The sequence below is a fragment of the Ornithorhynchus anatinus genome, chromosome 2, assembly GCF_004115215.2.
Source record: "Ornithorhynchus anatinus isolate Pmale09 chromosome 2, mOrnAna1.pri.v4, whole genome shotgun sequence".
NCBI lineage: Eukaryota > Metazoa > Chordata > Mammalia > Monotremata > Ornithorhynchidae > Ornithorhynchus > Ornithorhynchus anatinus.
This window is the reverse complement of record NC_041729.1, coordinates 36,327,812-36,340,378: the sequence shown is the minus strand read 5'-3', so window position 1 is coordinate 36,340,378 and position 12,567 is coordinate 36,327,812. Positions and strand designations below refer to the sequence as shown.

The window sequence follows — 12,567 nt, the reverse complement described above, 5'->3', positions numbered from 1 at the left end:
TTACAATGTGCAGAGCACTGTACTAAGCACTTGGGAGAGTATAATACAACAGAATTCGTAGATATGCTCCCTGCCCATAATGAGCTTGGAAACCCCTGGTTTCCTGACTCTCAAACCCGCCTTCGAGATGAAATAGAGAGGTGTCCCAAGGCTTGGTGTAGGATGCATCGGCGGGGATGAGGAGACTTGGTAAGATAACAAGCAAAGAATTCAGGTATTGCTTCCTCCCCCGTAGGCCAATCCAGTTCCAGTCCAGATCCTCAGTCGATCAATCGATCGATCCATCATTGGTATTTATTGAGCTGTGCAGGACTCTGTACTAAGCACTTGGGAAAGTACAATAGGATAGAGTGGGTAGACGCAGTTCCCGCCCACAGGGAGCTTACAGTCTTCAGAACAGTCTACTGTAGAACAGTGCTCGTTGCTTAGAGAAGCAGCATGGCTCAGTGGAAAGAGCGCGGGCTTGGGAGTCAGAGGTCATGAGTTCGAATCCCACTCTGCCACTTGTCAGCTGTGTGACTGTGGGCAAGTCACTTCACTTCTCTGTGCCTCAGTGACCTCATCTGTCAAATGGGGATTAACTGTGAGCCTCCCGTGGGACAACCCGATTACCCTGTGTCTCTCCCAGCGCTTAGAACAGTGCTCTGCACATAGTAAGCGCTTAACAAATACCAACAATATTATTATTAACAGTGTTTGACACATAGAAAGGACTTGACAAATACCACAGTAATAATACAGGGGAGACGAATATTAAAATAAATCTGAGAAGCAGTGTGGCTTAGTGGAAAGAGCGTGGGGACCTGACTTCTAATCTTGACTCTTCCAGTTGGTTGCTGTGTGACCTCGGGCGAGTCATTTCACTTCTCTGTGTCTCAGTTACCTCATCTGTATACTGAGGATTAAGACTGTAAACCCTATGGAGGACAGTGATTATATCCAACCTGATTATCTTGTAATCCTCCCCGCCCCCCCTACCCAGTGCTTAGTACAGTGCCTGGCACATAGTAAGTGCTTAACAAGTACCATTTACAAAAATGAATAAATAAAAATGTGTGTGAGGACTGAAACTGCTCTGGCAAGTTCAGTATGGCCCCAGATCAACCAGTCCACTGGATCCCAAGAGCCCTGGGATGGTTCAGGGTCATATGGCCTACTGGAAAGAGCACGGGCCTGGGAATCAGGTTCTAATTTCTGCTCCGCCACTTGCCTGCCGTGTGACCTTGGGCAAGTCACTTAACTTCTCTGCGCCTCAGTTACCTCATCTGTAAAATGAGGATGAAGACTTTGAGCCCTATGTGGGACAGGGACTGTGTCTGTCCCGACTATCTTGTATTAACCCCGAGGTTAGTATAGTGCTTGGCACTTAGTAGGCGCTTAATAAATCCCATAATCGTTATTGATTATTATCAAATATGTATTTCGGAGCTTGTCCAGGGTTGGTCAGAGGGTCCAGTCAGTCAGGGAGTTGGCGCTTACAGTGAGAGGGCCTCAGAAAACCTGAAAATGGCTTAGGGCCCCCAGGATCTCTTTTTTTTAAATGGTGTCTTTAAAGTGCTAAGCGCTAGGGTAGCTACAAGCTAATCGGGTTGGACGCAGATCGGGGCTCACAGACTTAATCCTCATTTTACAGATGAAGTAACTGAGACACAGAGAAGTGAAGTGACTTGCCCAAAGTCACACAGCAGACATGTGGCTGAACTGGGATTACAACCCAAGTCCTTCTGACTCCCAGGCCTGTGCTCTATCCACCAGGCCATGCTGCTTCTCAAATGTATTTTAATGGCTGTCTCTCCCTCTATTATTCTTTCTCAAACGAGGACTCTTCACTTGAACTCCTTCCTGCCTCTGTCAGGTGAAGGGTCTCCGTTTGGGAAAGGAAGCGAAGCCTGTTGTGGGGATTCTGCTTCTCTCTGGGCTTGAGTGATCTTTGCTGCCTCGTTCCGACCACTCTCTCACCTCTTTTAGGGGCCTCTCCGCTCCTCTGGCTTGTCACTGCCGGATTGGCCCAGCTCCTAACCATTTTTAGTGCTCACTGAAGGTTTTTTAAAAAAATGTCTCGTGATTTCTCATGGCAAATCAGAGATTGTTTTCATCCTCGCGGCCACATGCTTTGCAGATACTGTCTCTTTTGCTGGGTAATGAAAACGCACAATAGAATCGTCTCGTGGCTGGTTGGCTGGGGTCCAAGATAGCTGGAGTGATCAACAAGTGGGCCTTAAGGCATTGGGGAAGGAGAGAATTCTGTTGGAAAAGCAGCGCAGATGTGAGCTCTTCAGATCATCTCTCTGCCTCAATTTATTCCCTGCTCCTCTCCCCTGAAAATTTGATGTCATCTTATTAATGAAAGCATCCTGATGGGTATGTATTGACACATATTCTCACATCATTCTCAGTGATATGAGAGAGAGAGAAAGGGAAAGGGAATTTTCTAAGAACTTCAACAGTTATTTTGGATTCTTTTCATCAGTGTTACCCATTTTGGTTGGGCTAACGTCTGTCTAACTTCTCAGAGACTTTGTGGAAAAAGACCTCAGGAATAGAGATGGTCCTCTAACAGTTTCCCAGGCATAGTTGATATCCTTTCTGAGAAAGCCACCAATGAGGGAATGTGGATGTTGTCCTGCCTACCTTCACCACTATAAGAACCCCAAAGAATGTCCTGCTGACAATGGGAAATATGAAGCAGCAAATCGGTTTATAGTCAAAGAATTACATTCATCTAGTCAGCCTTTCTTGATTACACTCGAAAACTCTTGTATTTGGATTCTAATTTATCCAGAAAATGCAATTTTCCTGATTTCTTTAGGATGTCAGTTCTCTTCCTGTCGACTGGCAAGTTTACCAACAGTAATTCTGTATTTAAGTTCTATTCAAATTTACCTATCATTGTTGTGAAAAACACTTAGACGTTAAGTCGTGTAAGGAAACACGATATTGTAACTGAAAACAGAAGGCAGGGCGAGGAGCGGACATGACTGTTGCTCATGAACACCATAGTAGTAATATTTAAAATAATAATAATATTAATTAATAATATCAATAATTATGGTATTTGCTAAGCACTTACTGTGTTCCAACCATTATACTAAGCGTTGGACTGTAAGCTCATTGTGGGCTGGGAACGTGTCTGTTAGACTGCACCCTGAAAGCCCTCAGTAAATATGATTGATCGATTACAATATAATCAGGTTGGACACAGTTCCGGTCCCAAATGGGGCTCAGAATAAAAGGGGGAGGGAGAACAGGTATTTACTATCCATTTTACAGGTGAGGGAACTGAAGCAAGGAAAAGTTAAGTTACTTGCCCAAGGCCACTCAGCAGGCAAATGGTGGAGCCAAAATTAGAACCCAGTTCTCTTGACTCCCAGGCTTGTGTTCTTTCTACTAGGTCAGGCTGTTTCTCAGTGGGTGTGAATTCTCACTTATCCACAAAACAATTCATTCATTCATTCGATAGTATTTATTGAGCGCTTACTATGTGCAGAGCACTGTACTAAGCGCTTGGAATGAACAAGTCGGCAACAGATAGAGACAGTCCCTGCCGTTCGACGGGCTTACGGTCTAATCGGGGGAGACGGACAGACGAGAACAATGGCAATAAATAGAGTCAAGGCAATAAATAGAGTCAAGTTAACTATTCCCACCCAACATCCCCACACAGACACTCAAAAGCAGGAATAGGAAAAAGCAGCCACAAAGGGATAGTTCTTTCTCCTTTTAGAAAATTCATTATTCAAGCGCCAGCACTGGTCTATTTGTAAGTTCTAAGGAGTGTTTAGCTTATTGTGAGTATTCAATACGTAGTAATTGATGACGAATTGAAAAATAACATTCTGCCGAGATAAAGAGCACAGAAATGGCAGTTGCCGATTATTTGCCAAGAGATCGTTCTGAAGAAGAGGAAGGAGAAATATTCAAGTGAAAGCAAGTGAAATTTGAGAAATATTCCTTGACAAAGTGATTTCCAGGAAAGGGAAAGTGGAAGCTTTGGGGAATAATAGCTTTGGGGAATAATGAACGTCTCTAAAGGCCTGACACTGGATGAGGTTAATCAGGCAACTGATGATATTTATTGAGCACTTATGGTGTGCAGAGCACTGTCTTAAGCGGTTGGGAAAAAACAATACAAAGTACGATATAGCGAATGGCTAGTTCTCCAGTTTTAGAATGGATAATCCAATCTTTAGTTGGCCTGGCCCCGATTTGTCAGAGATTCCACACCTGACACTTTTATGTCCAGTATTTTAATTTTCAGGGCCAAGCCTCCTCCTACCCCAGCTCCTACCAGAGTCCTGATGGCCAAGTTCACAAGATCCTGTAGCAAACTGGCAGGAAGAATCAGGGGGTACACCGAAGTGTCCTAGGTTTGGGAGAATTTAGCCACAATCTGGGAGACATCCACAAAATTGGCAGCCATATGGCATCTTCATGTTGCGCTGAGTACTGGTGCAACGTGACATAATTTGTGTCTTGGGGCCCGTTTTTTAGGGTATTGTCACTCGAAATCCAGTGCTGGAGAAGGAAGGTGTCCAGTGGGGTCTTTTGTGAATAACCTCTCTGACTTTTCAGCCTCGCATACACCTGTAAGACACCATCTGGGCTGTCTCCTTTGAGCATTAAAGACAGCCATATATATATGGTGAATCACGACTGGAAAATGAGGGTGTTGCCCACTTGGTGAAACCCCTGCTAATGATAGGTTGTCATTTAGCCTTAGCCGATCCCATGCAGGTCTGGGACTGAAAAACCATCTTCAACAAGCTCATGTGCTCTTCGCAAAATCGATCAAAGTCCTCTAGAAGTTGGCAATCTAAATTGCTGACTCTAAGAGTACAAAACCTTCACTAGCGGATCTGGGAATGGGGGAGAGAGGGTGAGGCATAGAGATCCAAACTGGTACTAGAGAGAGAAGGCGGATCCCAAAGAGGGGGCAGACTGACCCGATGCGGGATGGGCAGTTGGGATTTGTCTCGGCTTGGATCCCAGTTCCCGGACCCGTGACCGCTTTGAACGTTGCTTCCCAGAGGTTACGGCGATTCCAGGGATTGGGCTGGAGGTCTTAGGATTCCGACTGACCAGTAGCCGGCCAAGCTGGCAGAATCCTCGGGACCTTGCTAGGGTGAGGGGCATGGTGGGGTAGAGGGTGGGGAAGGGGAAGAGGGAGGTGTGGTCAGGACTCTGCTTGTGCCCAGCTCTCTGAGTTGCTTTAATGATGTATTTATATACCATCCAGCATTTTCTCAGGGGCGGGCTAAGGGGCAAGGATGCTTTAATAGCTATTCCTTTTGATAGCAGCCGGCCCCATGCCTGAGAAACTTCTATTTTCAGTTGGTCCCATTTATGAGGAACTGCTATTTTTAGTCATTCTGTTTCTGAGAAAACAGCATGTAGGATTAAAAAAAACAAAAAAAAAATCAACACACACACAAACACAACAACCCACCCAAAGTCTGGCCCAGACCCGGCCAAAGTCAGGTCTTCACTTGTAGAAAACTTGCCAGGCTGAGGGAAGGCATTTCCACTCTCCGAAACTGTCGTTTAGGCCTGAACCACGGTCGTCTGAGTCACCTCAGTTTGCAGACCTAGGAGGGGGTGAACCAGCTTCCCTAACGTCATGGCCATGAACTCTGTAAAAGGACGATCGTCATCCTCTCAGAGAAAAGGTAAGCTCTTGGGATACCCAATTCGGAAGCCTCCATCGGGAACCTAAATTCCCGGAGTAATGACAAATCCTCCTCCATGAGCAGCAGACGGTAAGGGCCAACAGAACAGAATACAGCACGACAAGGCTCAAGTCCCTGGGCCCTTTCAATCCATCCTCAATTTCCCTCCCTGACAATAGTATTCTACTAGCCTGGGTACCATCCCGTTGGAACGGCCTCAAACTCTTCGAGTGGCCCAGTACGGGGGTCTGCCGTGCGTAGTCATAGATGGCGGTTTTCAACGTCATCAGGCCCGTTTGCGACCAGAATGAGAAAGAACAACAGCAAAGAAAAATCCATCGGAGGAATAGGATTGACGTTCTGAAAAGAGGCCCCCCTCCCCAGAACTTGCTGGGATGGTGGAGCTAATGAATCTGTCACCCCCACCTCCCCGTAGGGGCCGAAGAGGACTGGAAGAGACGTCTTTCTCGGGGTTCAAAGAGGAGCATGTAGGGATTCCAGGTGAGCTAGGCGATTGCAGCTGGAATGTTGAATGATGGCTACGGGGGCCGTACTTCTCTTAAAAGCAAGACATTTTGCCTTACACGGAGTGGGGAATTTTTGTGTGTAGGAAGTTGTTTCAGTTAGAGACCTAGAGAGACTAAGAAGAAATGGAGGGGCAGAGGATGACAAACGCAACCTCTGTCATTAATGACGAGATCTGTGATCACGAGAAAGAGGGGATGGTAGAAGAGGCACTCTGAAAGAGCCGCTTCGGGAAGTGTTCAGAACCCTCAGCATCCTTCGGGGGTTGCCCTGGTTACATAATACTACCACTACTACTAATAAAATAATAATGGTACTTGTTAAGCGCTTTACTACGTACCCAGCACTGTGGTAGATACAGGCTAATCAGGTTGGACCCAGTCCCTGTCCCACATGGGGCTCACACTATTAATCCCCATTTTACAGATGAAGTAGAATGAGGCCCAGAGAAGTTAAGTGACTTGCCCAAGGTCACACAGCAGACAGGTGGCAGAGTCGGGATTAAAACCCAGGTCCTTCTGACTCCCGGGCCCTTGCTCTGTACACTAAGCCACGCTGCTTCTTCCTTGTGGCCCGTAAGCCTTGATGAGAGAAGAGGTTCCTATCAAAATGAGGAGCTGTCAGATTCCGAGTTAGCGGCGGCTGCTTATTTCCTAGCAGGAGATCATTTCTGACCCTGTCAAGTTTGACCTGCTTCCCTGGAATGCTAAAGACCGGGATCCAGCAGGGGACCACTGACAACTCGGCCCAAGAAGTTAGGATGCAGAGGGGGAGTTGGCCCCTTGCGGAAGCGTCCGGGGCCTTCTGAGAACATTCCGAGGTGACTTGGGACCCAAGCGGGGATATCCCAGAGCCCGGGGTAAGGGAGACGCTGGTGTTCCCTTGGACGGTTGTGGTCCGAAACTGCCTGCCCTGCTGCAGAGGGAAATTGAAGGAAGGTGAGAAGAGAGGAGGGTGAATGGCTTCCACCAGGGAAGTTTCACCAATTCCCAGTGCCTCTCACGCCCATGACATCAATCTGCCCACGTTAGTTATTGAGGTCTTGCTGTGCGCAGGGCACTGGGATGAGTGCTTACGAAGGTAAAATGCAATAGATTTAGTAGACATGATCCCCCGCCTCAAGGAGTTTACAGTCTAGGTTACATCAAGCATATTCGGTCGATCCCTCTGCCTTGAGCCTGTGAGGATGTGGGTGGTTCTTTCCCCACTGTAAGTTAGTAATAATAGCTGGTACTTATTTGTCAAGCCCTTACTCTATGCCAAACACTGTACTAAGCACTGGGGTAAGTACAATGAAATCAGATCATACAGCGTCTCTGGCCCACACGGGACTCACAGTATAAGGGGTACAGGGAACGGGAACTTAACCCCCATTTTATAGAAGAGGAAGCTGAGGCCCAAGGGATTTAAATGACTTGCCCAAGGTCACGTAGCCTGCAAGTGGAGAAGCCGGGGTTAGAACCTAGGTCTTCTGACTCCTAGTTCTGTGCTCTCTTCAGTAGGCCACGTTGTTCTTCCCATAGTATTAAACTCGGTAACGTGGACCCTGGAGGTGCTCACTTCAGTGGTTGATGAGGTTGACTGGAGGGGAGATGAGGGATGACGCAAGCCGTCCTCTCAGATAAAATGTCTGGGAAGAGAAGAGGCCCGACTAGTCCAATTTTCTTCGCTGAGCGGCAGGTAAAAAAGCCATCATCTCGAGAATTCTGGATTTCTGAGTGACCATGTGAGAGTTACTGAGAAGGCCCCCACGCTCCCTTTGCTGAGTTGGGTCCGTCACCCTAGAGACCTGTGTTGGGGAAAGGGAAAATGATCCTTTCTCTCCCCGAGCGAAAGGAGACCAAAAGCCGGCTGTGGGAGCCAGATCAATCAATCATTTGTATTTATTGAACACTTTCTGTGCGCAGAGCACTGTACTGACTGGGAGAGCAATAATAATAATAATAATTGCGGTATTTGTTAAGCGCTTGCTACGTGCCAGGCACCGTACTAAGCACTGGGGTGGATACAAGCAAATCAGGTCGCTATCAGATGGATACAGATGGGGGAAGCAGCATGGCTCAGTGGAAAGAGCCCGGGCTTGGGAGTCAGAAGTCATGGGTTCGAATCCCGGCTCTACCACTCGTCAGCTGTGTGACTGTGGGCAAGTCACTTCCCTTCTCCGTGCCTCACTTACCTCATCTGTAAAATGGGGATTAACTGTGAGCCTCACGTGGGACAACCTGATTACCCTGTATCTACCCCAGCGCTTAGAACAGTGCTCTGCACATAGTAAGCGCTTAACAAATACCAACATTATTATTATTATTATATGGATGAGGTAACTGAGGCCCAGACAAGTGAAGTGACTTGACCAAGGTCACACAGCACACAAGTGGCAGAGGCAGATTAGAACCCGGGGTCTTCTGACTCCCAGGCCCTGGTTGGTAGACAGGTTCCCTGCCCACAACAAGCTTACAGTCTTGAGGGGGAGACAGACATTTATATAAATAAATAAAATATGGATATGCACGTTAGTGCCGTGGTTGCAGATAACTCCACGTTTGAGTGGGCCATTAGAGAAGCTGTGTGGCCTGTTCGAAAGAGCACGGGCCTGGGAGTCAGAGGACCTGGGTTCTAAATCCTCGCTCCGCCACTCGTCTGCTATGTGACCTTGGGCAAGTCACTTCACTTCTCTGGGCCTCAGTTACCTCCTCTGTAAAATGAGGATGAAGACTGCGAGTTTCATGCGGGACAGGGACTGTATCTACCCCAGGGCTTAGTACAGCGCCTGACACATAGTAAGCACTTAACAGATACCACAATTACTAAATGCCGCTTCTGAAAATAGCCTAAACAGGCCCGTGACTCCTTCTCCGGGTTCCTGGCAGATGCAGCTTCTCAGTTGAACTTCCCTGAAACATGCTTCAACTCTTTCGGGCACACATATTTTAAACAACTGTAATTTCCATCTGAGAACTGTGTGTACTGATCCCGCACTGCAGTTGAACTCGTTTTCTCAGAGTTTAATTTAGTCAGTTGATGCCATCTGAATGTTAATGTCTTTTTAATTCTCACCTACAGGCTTTTATTCTTATGAATCTGGTATCTGGGGCTTAACAGCTCGTTTTTCACGGTCTATCAGTTGAAGTCATCCGACTTCCATGTTGGGCTACCCGCCCTCCACCACCCGTCGATGACGTTTTAACAGTCTGGTCCAAACGAGTGTGATGATTTTGTGCCGTTTTATGTGGACATAAAACTGTGTTCCCCCTCTAGACCGTAAACCTGTTGCGGGCAGAGAATGGGTTTCTTATATTGTTGTATTGTACTTTCCCAAGTAAGCACGGTGCTCTGCATGTAGTAAAGACTCAATAGACCCGATTGATTGATCAAAAGGGCACGGTACCACGTCGCTCGGAGTGAACTCCACGCAGGCACTGATTCTAAAGGGAGTCAGTTCCTTGAGGAAATCAGTTGGCAGGGGTAACAGAAGGAGCTCTCTCCAGGGAAGTTTAGCGGAAGAAGTAGGAGAGCCCTAATTCCTATTCCTCCATTTTTGCCCTCTGGGCCGTCTCTTCCACCTCCTCACAGGAGGCGGGCTGGTTTATGGGGCCATAGGCCCGCTGCTCTTATCTTAGCCTCCTACCGCTAATCTTGGAGTTGCCAGGTCCGGAGGATGACGTCGAGTTTCAGATGTATCATTTTTCCCAGGGTCCGATCCTGCGGGCCGTGCCGTCTGGGGTCGCGCACGGAGGTCGACCCAAGAGGACGGCCCAAGAGGAGGTCCTCCGGGGCTCTGCTGGCCACCGTGTGCTGATCGGGAGTGACGGACGACTCACCGCTACCGCGAGACAGGCAGTCCGAGCTCCGAGGCGTTGACCGCTTCAGCTCAGTTCTGCCTCTTCCACCCAGAGGGAACCAATTTCCGGCAGTGCTTGTCCTGGGTGGCGGTACCAACCAGTGAAAATGATAATAAAATTTATAATCGCGTGGCATTTGTTAAGCACTTATTATGTGCCAAGCAAGAAAGCAGCGTGGCCTATGGAGGGAGCATCATGTGGGACATGGAATTGGTCCAATCTAACTCATTCCGGCGCTTAGAACAGGGCCTGTCACATAGTAAGCACTTAACAAATGGCAAAGCGGCCAAAGTGAAAGTTTAATCAATGACACACTTGCGAGGAATATAAATAGAGAGTCAAAGACTGAGCTGTGTCACCACAGAACCCAGAATTAGCAAAGAGATATAGAGATACAGAGGATTTTCAGCGTGGGTTTGGGGCCAAACCCTCAGAGCACAACAGGCATCCTTCTTCTAGGACTTTTCCTTGGGAAAAGAGATGGAAAAGTTATAAAACTGAAATAACTCCAAATGAGATCACCCTAGTTGCTTTTCTCACAGGTATTGATTAGACAGAGAGCCCTCGGCCTAGAGCAAAGAGCCTGGAACTGAGACTCAGCAGACCCAGGTTCTAGTCTTGACCTTGGGCTAGACTGTGGGCCCATCATTGGGCAGGGATTGTCTCTATCTGTGGCCGAATTGTACATTCCAAGTGCTTAGTACGGTGCTCTGCACATAGTAAGCACTCCATAAATACTACTGAGTGAATAATTTCCCTGTGTCTCAGTTTTCCCATATTTAAAATGAAGTTAAAATACTCATTTACCCTCCCTCGTAGATTATGAATCCTGTGGGGGATACGAATTGTGGCCGATCTGGTCATCTTGTTTATTATTTTTTTATTAACAATATGATTCATACATACCATAAAATAGTGATTATTATAATAATATCATATCATTATTATTATATTTGTTAAGCTCTTACTATAGAGAAGCAGCGTGGCTAAGTGGAAAGAGCCCGGGCTTGGGAGTCAGAGGTCGTGGGTTCTAATACCGGCTCTGCCACTTACCAGCTGTGTGACTTTGGGCAAGTCACTTAACTTCTCTGGCCTCAGTTACCTCATCTGGAAAATGGGGATTAAGACTGTGAGCCCCACATGGGACAACCTGATTACCTTGTAACTACCCACACTTAGAACAGTGCTTGGCACATAGTAAGGGCTTAACAAACACCAAAATTATTATTATTATTATGCCAAACACTATTCTAAGTACTGAAGTAGACATAGCCTAAACGGGTTGGACACAGTCCCTGTCCCACATGGGGCTCACAGGCTTAATCGCCATTTTACAGATGAGGTAACTGAGGCACAGAGAAGTGAAGTGACTTGCCCCAGGTCACACAGCTGACAAGTGGCGGAGCCGGGGTTAGGACCCGGGTAGCTCTGACTCTGAGGTCTGTGCCCTATCCATTAGGCCACGCTCCTTCTCACAGAGCTCACACGGCTCTTGGCATATAGGCGTGCTTCATAAATCAAGAGCAGCGGCGTGGCCTAGTGGTTAGCTTCCTGTCCATCTAATAAGGCCCACAGCTGGAAGGGGGGAGGGGGGGTCTTGGTTTGTAACCAGTTCCAAATTCCTGCCCCTTGGAACAGTGTCCTTCTGTTCCTCTCTTCGCTGGGCTCTGGAAGGGCTGGACTGTTCCCTCCGTGGTGGGAGTGGGGAGTGGGAGAGAAACAAATCAGTGGCCCTGTCCATTTTGGATCCCTACCCCCTGACCTCCCCTTCTCCCCAGCTGTTCCAGGGCCGGGCTGCCCTTGGGAAACCCAGGTCCCACACAGCTGCCAGCAGAGCCATTGGCCTGCTCCCTGTAAACAAAAACAAAAGGAAAACAACAATTTCTCCCAGCTCCTGAGGCCAAAAGCGATTCCCTCGTCGCCGACACTCTCGGAAGGCAAAATCCTAATCACTCTAATGAAATCGGACACATGCAGGCAGCTGGTTTGCATATCGTGGGGGATGAATTCATCCAACTCATTGATTCCTGTCTAGAAAGCGAAGATACAAAATCACGCTCAAGCACACTCACATACACATATGTATCTATCTATCTGTTTTAATCTATTTATCCATCCAGCTACCTGTAAGTCTCAGCACACAATTATAGACACTAAGCATACACACAGATACAAACACACACACATTGTAGACTACACATAACCATCGCACGACAAACATTACATAAAATTTCAAAAAAGCCTACCTGTTTCACAGAGCCCATGGTCACTCTGGATCACTCTACTTCCAAGGTACTTCTGCCTACATCTGTCAATTACTTGTATATAATTGAGAGTAGAGTATATATATATATATTGCTATTGGCCCTCTTAAGCATGTTTTACCTTCTTCGCCCCTTGAACTCTGTGCCACATTGTAGTTATTGTACTTCCCCGGAAGATTGGAAGCTTTCTGAGGGCAGAAACTATATCTCGTCCTTCTCGTGAAACTCCTCACAGCCCTAACCAGGAGCACTTGACCTAAGCGATGTTCG

At 47.3% G+C, this 12,567-nt stretch overlaps 1 long non-coding RNA gene across 2 annotated transcripts in view; it reads left to right on the top strand.

Annotated features, from left to right (window-relative positions):
* The first annotated feature begins 2,180 nt into the window (after positions 1-2,180).
* The window catches only part of LOC114809119, a 35,205-nt gene continuing 24,818 nt past the window's right edge, over positions 2,181-12,567 (top strand). The window contains exons 1-3 of one of the 2 annotated variants that reach the window (XR_003756881.2): positions 2,186-2,361; positions 5,546-5,666; positions 9,885-10,157. This is a non-coding gene — a long non-coding RNA (uncharacterized LOC114809119). Of the gene's footprint in view, positions 2,362-5,545; positions 5,667-9,884; positions 10,158-12,567 lie in introns of those variants that run through there. The other variant, XR_003756880.2, reaches the window with a different exon arrangement.